This window comes from Thamnophis sirtalis, unplaced genomic scaffold, assembly GCF_051295495.1.
Source record: "Thamnophis sirtalis isolate CommonGarterSnake01/CBP01778 unplaced genomic scaffold, rThaSir2_p1.2 scaffold_12, whole genome shotgun sequence".
Classification (NCBI taxonomy): domain Eukaryota; kingdom Metazoa; phylum Chordata; class Lepidosauria; order Squamata; family Natricidae; genus Thamnophis; species Thamnophis sirtalis.
Window position 1 is genome coordinate 18306716 of NW_028261392.1, and position 9173 is coordinate 18315888.

At 36.5% G+C, this 9173-nt stretch overlaps 1 pseudogene; it reads right to left on the reverse strand.

Moving 5' to 3' along the window:
- Positions 1-490: 490 nt before the first annotated feature.
- LOC148043263 (U2 spliceosomal RNA) lies at positions 491-597 on the reverse strand (annotated as a pseudogene).
- Between the last annotated feature and the right edge of the window lie 8576 nt (positions 598-9173).

Sequence of the window (9173 nt, forward strand, 5' to 3'; positions counted from 1 at the left end):
ATCTTCTCTTATGCCATCCAAGACAGGGTTATTTTGAGTCTCTTCTTTATGCTTATAATTTTTCCCAGCACTGAAATTGCATTTATTGTGTCTTTCATCTTGGAACAGCTTTCACATTCCTTCATTATTTCTGCCTCTTTATAAACAAGAAAAGAGAGACCTGCAGACCCCAAAATGATGTTCTGAGTGTTCTTTGTGACTTCCTGTACAATTGTCAGGCTGCATTCTTGGTGTTATTTTGACAGAACAGTTGCTCTTTAGAAAATTAATTCTTACTTGAAATGCTTTCCATTTCAAGGCTATGCCTCTGAGTCAGGTTCACTGCAGTCTCAAAACTTGAGACCTAGTTTGGTAATATTTTCCAAACTGATAGGCATTTTTTTAGAAATATGTGTATATATATAGAGAGAGAGGGGTGATCAAATATTTATTTTAACCAAGATACATTCCAGAATGTGTGTAGTAAGAATTTTAAAAGTGATGAAAGACAGAATTTTTGAAACTTATATAAATTAAGTTTGACTCAAATTAGTCGTAATATTAAAACGATAAGAACAAATAATACACTTGAGCTTAGCCAAGAGGCCAGGAAGCAATCTCACATATTTTGTTCAGTTTCTTCTTTTTGGTGTGGATATATTTTGCTTTAGTCTTCTGTTTAGAACCCTGGCAGGGCATGTGAAAGGAGAGAAAGAGATTGGGTTATCTAGTGGATAATGAATGTCTGCAAGCAAACAACCATGTGCAGAAGAAGACTAAGAGCAAGACTAACCAAGAATACCACAGTGGAAATGAAAGCAAGAAAGAGAAATAACAGAGATATCATTGATTCTTAATATATAATCAAAGTTCAAAAGATTATATAACACACACACACACACACACACACACACACACACAAACATACACAGAGTATATGTTTTTGTAGACAATACCTCCCGCTTATCAGAACATGATGATACCTCCCACTTACCACACATATGGAAAGCAGCCCTAGTCAACAAACGAGCCCCAACCCCACCCAGGCTGTAACAACACGAAACAACAATGGACACACAGCCAGCACCAATCAGCACCAATCTACCAATCATGATACAACCACACAACCAATCATTCCACTTACCGAAACAAAGCCAGCACTCCACACACACACACAACAAGATTTATAGAAAGATGGGACTTCCTGTGGGCGTGGCCTGTTGCCGAGGAGGGCTCCACCGAGCTCCTCAGAGATCTGGTCTGTATATCTAAATAAGATCATAGATAGCACCCCTTTTTGGCTAAGAGAGGGGCAGGGAGGATAGCTCCGTAGGTTAGGGTCTATTCGTAAGCCACAGCCTTTTTCTTTTTTTGGCTGTGGAAGAGATTAGATCCAGCCGAAGCGGAGCCTTTATCTCCGGCCAGTTCTTCTCAGCTGCCTTTTTTTTTTTTTGGCAGCCCCAGACAGGCTAGCCCCCCCCAGGACAAAACAAAGTTTTTTTCAAGCTAGAGTTGATACGGGAGGGTACCACCCCTGTGAGATTTATGCTTTTATTACTATCTTAAATACCAGCACCATTTGTCTTAAAGACTTCTTTGTTTAAATAGACTTTAAAATGGCGATTTCTCTCCGTGGATGATTACTGGATGTACTTAGCCGGGCTTATCTTCCTGCAGACCGCTCCTTAACAAAATAAACTCTTTTTCTTTGGAAATAGAGGGGAGCGAAGCACTGCTTACTTGTTTATCTATTATGGCACCCAGATCAAAGAAACGTCTTGCTACAAATGTGTCTAAAGAATTTAAACAATCTTTTTTGGAAACTCAGCCTTTGTCTCCTACGCCCTCTACTGGAGAAGTTTTAACACAGGAATATCTCTTTAAAATATTTAATGCCCTTAAGCAAGAACTTAAGGAGTTTGTATTGCAACTTTATGAGGATCTAAAATCTAAAGTTAATCAAATGAAGGCGAATACGTTTGCAGCCGTGTCTGCCCTGTCAGATTACTCTGCTGAAATAGAGAACAGATTGGAAAGTCTGGAGAAGGCTAATTTTGATTTGACTACCAATATTCAAATTTTACAAGAAAAAATTAGAAATAACGAAGAACAGCTTATGACGCTAAATTTTGATAGGAGGGCATTTTCAATAAGAGTCAGAGGATTCCGTGAAAAGGAGCAAGAGAATTTGAAACAGACATTTGCTGAAGCCTTCAGCCATGCGCTGGGAAGCCCGGGACTTAACTTTGATTGGCAGATTCGGAAAATCTATCGCCAGAACTCTTTGATAGCGGAACAGCGACAGCTCCCGAGGGACATAATTATACATTTCTCTACAAAAGAATCTAGAAACGCGATTGTGCAAAAGTTCCATAATAACAGTCTCCGAGTTGATGACCAGGACGTGATTGTCTTCAAAGATATACCTTTCCAAATGTTGAGAGCAAGAAGGGACTACGCCTTTTTAACTAAAGAGCTTAGGAGTCAACAGATTCGATACAGATGGGAGGCCCCTGCCGGCATCACGGTTACATTTGAGAATCAAAGATTTCGTCTTAACTCTGTTTCGGAAGCTCAAGATTTTTATTGTAGGATTCTGAAGGCGGGACTTCCTGACGCGCTTGGAAGAGAGGAGAGACAAGCGGAAGGAGAAAGCAAACGGCTGGCCATGCGGCTGCAAGATGGAGGGGGTAGCCCCTCCTCCCTCGGAGAAGCAGAAGAACGCAGATCGAGAATTTAGATACTTCAAAAGACTTCTTAAAGTTGAGGACTGAATGGGGGTTTGAGACCTCTCTCCGGTAGAAAAAGTGGACTAATTTTTATCAGAAGGGAAAGCTGGGTGAAACTACTTTGAGCTAGATTCTAAAGTAACGTTAGCATAAATCTGATAGTGGTTAAAAGAATGCGGAATGATTTATGTTGTTTAAACTTTGTTAGATGGGACTATTTTAAAATAGAAGGTTAACTGACTCTTGCTGAAAGCATTATTTGAATATGATCCATGCTATTTAACTTTTATTTGAAGGGAAAGTTGGTTGTAATAGTTCTGAGTTATTTTTCAAATAAACGCTAGTATAAATTTGATAGTGGTAAATATTAGACAAGCAAGAGATGAGGGTAAAATGCATGTGGAATGAACTACGTTATTTGTGGTAAATATCAGACAAGCAAGGGATGAGGGCAAAATTTACGTTGTTTAAAGCTTATTAGAACAGGAAGCCGCTTGGGATTATCTTAAGATAACTGTAAAAAGAATGTGGAATGATTTATGTTGTTTAAACTTTGTTAGAAGCGACTACCTTAAAATAGAAGGTTAACTGAATCTTGCTGAAAGTATTATTGGAATATGTGGAATGATTCATGCTACAAATCGCTCTGAGTTATATTTTAAACAAATGGTAGTACTACGTTATTTGTGATAAATATTAGACAAGCAAGGGATGAGGGCAAAATTTACGTTGTTTAAAGCTTATTAGAACAGGAAGCCGCTTGGGATTATCTTAAGATAACTGTAAAAAGAATGTGGAATGATTTATGTTGTTTAAATTTTGTTAGAAGCGACTACCTTAAAATAGAAGGTTAACTGAATTTTGCTGAAAGTATTATTGGAATATGTGGAAGGATTCATGCTACAAATCGCTCTGAGTTATATTTTAAACAAATGGTAGTATAAATTTGATAGTGGTAAATATCAGACAAGTGGGGGATGAGGGTAAAATACATGTGGAATGAACTAAGTTATTTAAATTCTATTAGAAGGGGAAGTCGGTTGGAATTACAGAAATTGATTCCTGTGTAAAGTAATATCTGATCTACGCTGCTTAACTTTACTAAGAAGGGGAAATCGGGTTAGATTATTTTGAATTACTGTTTGAAAAAGGGGTAAAGAAAGATCATTTACGTTGTTTAAATTTTATTAGATGGGAAAGTTTGATTATTTGTTTGTAAAGTTATATTTGAATATATGGCATAAACTACGCTGCTTAAATCTTACTGGAAGGGATCATGAGGTTTAGGAAGGGAACGGGAGAGTCTACAGAAGGTCGGGGTAAATAGCAAAGAAGTAAGAGATGAGAATAAAATATAGATAGAATGATTTATACTATTTAAGCATAGATAAAGATGGGGGGCTGAGATCAACACAAAGAGTGGTTTCTTTTTTTTCTTTTTTCTCTTTTCTCTTTTCTTTTTTTCCTTTTTTTTCTTTCTCTGCTTTTCTTTTCTTTTTTTTTTTTTTTTTTTGATATATTACTTTTATTTTTTAATCCATATGTATACAAGATATCTTAGATAGAAGGTAGTGCCAGGTGTGGACCCTGGGAAGTCGGGAGGATTAGGGATGGGGATTGTGGGGGGTGGGGTGGGGGGGTGTTAATATAGTTTTAATAAGAACAAGAATGTATTTATATACGGTGGTTCCTTTTTTTATTATTATTATTATTATTATTATTATTATTATTATTATTATTATTATTATTATTATTATTATTATTTTCCTTGGTTTACTTTACTTTTATCAGATCAAACAACACTCGAACAAAGGCATACACCAAGGAGGGAGGTAGAGGGAAGGAAGAGGGAGGAGTAAGGAAGGAGTAAGGGGAATGTAAGGAGTAAGGGGAATGTAAGGAGGGTGTCTGGGGAGTAAGGGGAGAAGGAAGGCTTGAGGGGAAAGGGAAGTAGGAGGGGAGTGTTAGAGGGAGAAAGGAAAGTTGGAGGGGGTAGATGGGGTGTATGGAGGACGCAAGGGTTAGGTGGGGTTGTGAATGATGAGTTGTGTTTCCTTTTTACTTGTTCGTTTTATTCCCTTTTTCTTTCTTTTTTTCTTTTCTTATAGTAAATACCCTGTATATAAATGATTGCAAATGGGATGTGAAAATTGAATAAAATATATTTCCTGAAAAAAAAAAAAGATTTATAGAAAGATGGCAGCTCCGACCACACTTTAAGGCCAAACCCCAGCCTGCAGCCTGAAGATGGTGAGTGAGATCTTGCTGAAACGTTGCCAAGACAATCTCAATCTTACATGGGAAATATATATATATATATATATATATATATATATATATATATATATATATATATATATATATATATATATATATATATATATATATATATATATATATATATATATATATATATATATATATATGGATAGATAGATATATATATATGGATAGATAGATATAGATAGATAGATGATATAGATATAGATATAGATATAGATATAGATATAGATATAGATATAGATATAGATATAGATATAGATATAGATATAGATATAGATATAGATGATATAGATGATATAGATATAGATATAGATATAGATATAGATATAGATATAGGCAACAGTAAAAATATTGGGTTTCTGTGTGGATGGTCTCTTGTGACGAGCCGATGGACAGAGAATGGAAGTAGTGAACTTTCTCCCATATTTGGGCATACCGGGGGTTGTACCGGGGGCTGTAACTGTCTTTCTCTCTCACTCTCTCACTCACTCACTCACTCACTCACTCACTATATATATATATATATACACACACACACACCGGTATATATTATATGCATACATACATACATACCCTACCCTACCCTACCCTACCCTACAGGAACCAACAGGAATAAAAATTCTGTTTCATTTTCTTTCAGTGTTATGTCTCTAATTTCATTTTCATTTCAATTTTTCTTTAGATGATAATAGAATTTTCTAATTTTCTGTGCCAAAATCTATTAAAATTTGTATGATTACCTTCATCATCAATCAATCAACATCACTTTGCTTTTATAGGTACAATAGAAAAGTCAAATGACCAACTGTTTCCGTAAAATGGTAATCATTCAATCCAACTTTACATAATAAATGCTTCTCACTTTAAATCAAAGTTAAGGCTGAACAACATAATCTAAGTTTATCTTTGTAACTAGGACTATAGATAAGGTAACGGTAAAGGTTCCTCTTGCACATATGTGCTAGTCATTTAGGACTCTAGGGGGTGGTGCTCATCTCTGTTTCAAAGCCAAAGAGCCAGCGCTGTCTGAAGACATATCCGTGGTCATGTGGCCAGCTTGACTAAATGCCAAAGACACATGGAACACTGTTATTTTCCCACCAAAGGTGGTTCCTATTTTTCTACTTGCATTTTACATGCTTTCGAACTGCTAGGTTGGCAGAAGCTGGGTCAAGTAACAGGAGCTTACTCCATTACACGGCGTTAGGGATTCGAACCGCCAAACTGCCGACCTTTCTGATCGACAAGATCAGCGTCTTAGCCACTGAGCCACCACATCCATGTACTATAGATAGCACTGGTGTAAATAAATCATTACTTGAGAGAACACTTTTCCCCAGTTGTATCCAGATAATTTTGGGAAAGGCATCTTCAATTGTTTCAAGTGACATCTTTTCCATGCTTTATTTAGTGTTTCAGATCAATGCAAATTTTGAGCCAATCAATGTTTATTTGAACTGATTTAATTTTGCTTTCATTTTACACGTTTTAAAATTTTTCCTACAGTGATTCCAATGAATAGTATCTAACCTACAAACTCCCAGTAAATACTTTTCATAAGTTAAATAAAATAAACTATTGACTTTTTTCTATACAGGCTTTATTTGGTGAGTTTTTCCTTTTGATAGGTTTATGCTTGTAGATCTAATTGGACGTGGGTTTCTTTTTCTGAGTTTGAATTGTAACTTTATCATTTACCAATGTTTTATTGTTGAGCCACTTTTGTTAATGGAAAGTATATATAAATATAATATATGAATAAATAAGATATGGACTTAGTCTATTGAAGGTGGTTTTCTATGTTTCCTTAATAATCTCTCATTAATCCTATTATATTGCTTCAGATTCAGAATTATCTGCAGAATGTGAATCGAAAAGATCAATACATAAATTCACAAGTAATATTAGTTATATTTCCTATGATAGTGGTTCTGTTTTTGGAAACTGCACCTGTACAGGTAGTCACCAACTTATAACCAAAATTTAGCCCAAATTTTCTGTTGCTAAGCATGAGATATATTAAATGAGTTTTGCTCCATTTTATGACCTTTCTTGCCACAGCTGTTAAGTGAATCACTTAATACTTGTTACGTTAGTAACATGATGGTTAAGCAAATCTAGCTTACCTATTGATTTTTCTTGTCAGAAGGTCACAAATGTGATCACATGACCCCAGAAGAGTGCCCCCATCATAAATACGAACCACTTGCCAAGCAACTGAATTTTGATCATGTGACCTTGGACGTTGGTATAACAGTCATTTATGAAAAACAGCCATAGTTCATTTTTTTAAGTGCCATTGTGACTTTGAACAGTCACTAAATCATCATCTTCTTTTAACAACCCCCATAATCCCTTGTGGGGTGGGGTCTGTGCAGCTGAATGGCGCTGAGTGTTTACTGGACAGATCAGTGGTGGGTTGCTCTTACCGTCGCTACCGGTATGCTGCTCACGGGGCTCCGTGTCCTGTTTGTGCATGCGCGCTGCACATGCATGTGCAATCTATCGCCCCTGTGATGTCCAGCTGCTTGTTGAGGCACACGCAGGTGCCGCATGCTGTGCGCATGTGCGCAATTGGCCGGTTGCTTTAAAAACAGGTATAGAATGTGGGCGGGCAGGCGGGTGGGCCAAATGAGCCACCGTACCGGTAAGCTATCAGCTGCTCCCAGCTATTACTGGTACAGGCATACCGGACTGTACCTGGAAGAACCCAACACTGGGATGATGCCCTTCTGAACAATGCAGAGCTTTGTTCAGCAGATATATTCTCATTGTGCCCAGAGAGGGATATATCTGACTCTACATGGGATCGAACTCACAGCCTTCTGATTGTGAGGTGAAAGCTCCACCTCTAGGCCAAGAGATGGAGCTCTCACCTCACAATCAGAAGGCTGTGCACCACTCACAATCAGAAGGCTGGTGTACCACTCTCGAACTGTTATTCAATGTCTGGTTGTAAATTGAGGACTACCTGTAATGGAAATTGCTGTGGGACTATGCGGCTGACCTTCTCATTAACAGCTAATTGCAATTATAATGGAATCCCTTCTCCCTCTTTGTTGCTATAAGCATCCCTTCTGTCCCACGCTTGATCCACATCTTGTTTAATCATCTTATCATTTTTTTCTTCTTCCAGAAAAAAGCCCATATAAAATTTCATGACTTTCAAAAAAGGTTTTTTTTTTCTCCAACAAAACAGATCAGCTTTGCCACCTCAGCCAGTTCTGACATTTTCAAAATCTAGTCTTGCATTATGGGGATTCCATTGTTGAGCACAAAATAGTCTTGCTGTAGTTGCTATATGCAAAATCAATTTGCTGTGAGTCTTTTCTATCATTCTCTGTAAGTCCCAATTAAGTGAATTTTGGTTTCTTCACTATACTTATCATTAAAATCCTTTGCATTGTTGTGTGAATTTGTATCCAGAATGTCTGAGCTTTCTCACAATTCACCAGGCATGATAAAACATCCCTTCATGTTCTTGACATTTCCATCCCTGGTTTGAAATATCTTTGAACATTTTTTATTAATTCTCGGGTGTAATATGCCAATCATGCCTCATTTTATAAAAAAAATAAATCTCTTAAATTATGATACACTCTAAATTTAATGCTAGTTACAGACATTCTTTCCCAAGTGTCCATCTGTATATGAACTGTCCAAAATTAATAGCCCAGTTTGTCATGCAATCTTTAACTCCTCTTCCTTATCAGATAATAACCAGAATTTATATGTTTTTGCTATACACATTCATCATTTGTGCACAATTCAAGTTCTGGTTTATATTTTTCAATTCCAACTATCTTTTTATCTGCATTCAAGCTTTCTTTTAACTGACCGAGAATTTGTGATACAACTTCCCATGGATTTAAAAAATAAACCCAAAAAGCTCAGCAGGAAAGATTAAATGGAGTTGTGTTTTCTGTGAATGTGACCATCAACTAAATAATTATTGGAAATGTATTGAGTCTGCTAATGAAATTTGACATGGAAACTAGATGGCATATAATATAACTTAATGGTTGGCTAAATCTTTCTCAAACATTCATTCAAGGTGAAACAATATAATAGAAAAAGTGTTGTTCTTTCTGTCACTCTTTAGTGATAGTGTTTTTTGTGAGCCTTCTCTTCAACTATGTACGTATATCACATTTCTCTGTGCCTGAAGGAGATTCCTCTTTA